The 2,474-nt window shown below is 37.2% G+C and overlaps 1 pseudogene; it reads left to right on the top strand.

The window, feature by feature from the left end:
* The first annotated feature begins 1,610 nt into the window (after positions 1-1,610).
* On the top strand, positions 1,611-1,729 carry LOC112479404 (annotated as a pseudogene).
* Positions 1,730-2,474: the final 745 nt, after the last annotated feature.

Raw genomic sequence — 2,474 nt, 5'->3', positions numbered from 1 at the left:
GAAGATTCAATTCAAATTCAAATATTTGTCTAGGAAAGAGGCAACACAGCATATTAAAACGAACTTGGATCAGAGGTCTAAAGACCCACGTTCAGGTTCTGATTTTTGATGTTGTGACTATGGACAAGTAACTTAAAATATCTGAACCTTAGCTTCTCATCTTTAAAGAAACAGGAAGTGTTCCTGCACCAGTAGCCTCAACCTTAACTAATGAGTTAAAATTTAGTATTGCAATTGGGATACTTGTGAGAAGTGAAACAGAACATTACTAATAATTAAGACAGGACAATAAAAATAAAATAAGAATGTTTCTACTAAGCCTCTGAATAATTTCTTGATATTATGCCCTTTGTTTGTGGCAACATACAAATCTGTGTTTTGACATGCACCACTATAATTTTACTCCTTGAAAATGTTGACTCTTCTATAATTGTGCTTGGTACATAGTGGGTACCCACCAAATGTTTGTTTTTGATTAATCGAGATAACCTTACCTCACAGAATTGTTGTAAAAATTAAATACAAAATATTTTGATACATAATAATGTGCTGTATAATGGTTAATTATTATATTTGCTATAGAATATTTGCTATAGCAAATTATTATATTTGCTATAGTCTCATGCTAAAGAATTTGGGAAGTAGTTACCTGTCTTAAGCCTGAATGAGGAAAGAAAATGTAAAGCAAGAATAAAATAGTACTGAAGACCAAACCTTGAGAATTACGTTTTAGGAAAAGGAGAAGGAAAAGAAGCCATGTAAGAAGAAATATACACATTTCACAAACTGTTTGGGAGAGAACCAGGAGAATGTCTTTTACATATCTTTGCATCATACAGATTATTATTTTCTCTATGCCATAGAAATATATTTTCACCATGTCAGGGAATATATCCATCCAATTTTTTTTTTAATCCTAAGCAACTGTGGAGTGCTTGGAACATGACAAAGGCTAAATTAATGATTAATGAACAAAAAGGAATGAATGAATGCATTCCTACATGCTGTTTGATAGAGTGAATGGAGGAAAGGACTCTCTAGTCACTACACATGGTGAGACAGAATACCTTAGTTGTAATTACTTTCAAAAATCCTTGCTACTCAAGACTCCAGAGTGAGGTTAAAAGTAAAAATTGAGAAAGAAGAGGAGATACTCTGAGCACCTACGTGGGAAAAAGGGTCATGACTGGCTCAAGTAAGGAAAACAAAAATCTTACCCCTCCTTTCATCTTCAATTTCTTCTATAGATTTATGGGTTCCCCATTTCAAATGTCTCTCTGTTCTAAGTGCCATGAAATTGGACTTGGATTCTCTAACTGCAGACCCTAAATGGTCTTTTTTCATTCAAAATCACAGAAAGAGAGGATGCTATATGTCTGATGGCTGCCACCTAACCTAGAGTGATTTCCTCAGAGTTAGCAGAAGTAAAAAGATCTCTTTCCTTTGTCAGATTATAAATGATCTCACAGTCCCTCTGGAGCCTTATCTATAATATATCCCAAGACTCAGGAGACTTCTGGGCATAGGGAACGATTAAATGCTGTATGTTGAGAAAGTTTAGGGGTGAGAAAATAGTACACAGCAATCAACATAATCCTTAAAGGAATTGTGTCTGCAGCCATGCCACCCTGAACAAGCCCGATCCCATCTGATCTTGGAAACTAAGCAGGGTTGGGTCTGGTTAGTACTTGGATGGGAGACCACCTAGGAAGACCAGGTGCTATAGGCATAAAAAAATAATAATAAAAAATAAGGGATTGTAAGCTGGCAAAACCCTTGCAATCTGAGAGGTCAACCAAGGGTTGCCTCCCCTAAAAAAATAACTAAATAATAAACAAACAAACAAACAAATAAAGGAATTGGGACTCCAGCTTGCAGATCCTCCCCTGGTCAGAGGTCTAAAGACCCACGTTCAGGTTCTAGGTCAAGATCCTACGGAACTCTTTTATTCTTTACAGATCTATTTTTCAGTTCTAGGTCAAGATCCTACGGAACTCTTTTATTCTTTACAGATCTCCAGGATTTGGCCTGCTTCTCTAGTCGTTATTTCCACCACCACCACCCCGTCCCGCTCCAGTTTCTACTTATTTCCTTACCTCTTAAGGTTGTGGAAGAAATTGTAACATAATGAAAAGAGCATATACCTTAAAGCTGGAAGATTCTGGTGAAAAATAAGTCTGGTTTCCATTAGCAATAGGTTCTTGAGTAGGAAAATGGTTCCCTTTGAACCTCAATATTGTCATTTGTGAGGAGAAAAAAATAGTGTAGATGACAGAGGCTTGTTCCTTCCTCTTGCGACCAAATCAAAGTTGTGACAGAAATAAGGAGCAAACGGCAAGGAAAATCACCTGGCATCTAGAAGAACAAGGCCTACAACTAGGGAGAGAAATAAGAAATCTCCCTACAACAGGAGGAAGTAGGACAGAGCAAGGATGCAAGGCTGCCCAGTCCCAAGCAGTTGAGTGGGACAGAGG

The sequence above is a fragment of the Pteropus alecto genome, unplaced genomic scaffold (genome assembly GCF_000325575.1).
Source record: "Pteropus alecto unplaced genomic scaffold, ASM32557v1 scaffold234, whole genome shotgun sequence".
NCBI lineage: Eukaryota > Metazoa > Chordata > Mammalia > Chiroptera > Pteropodidae > Pteropus > Pteropus alecto.
This window is presented reverse-complemented; position numbering and strand designations above follow the sequence as displayed.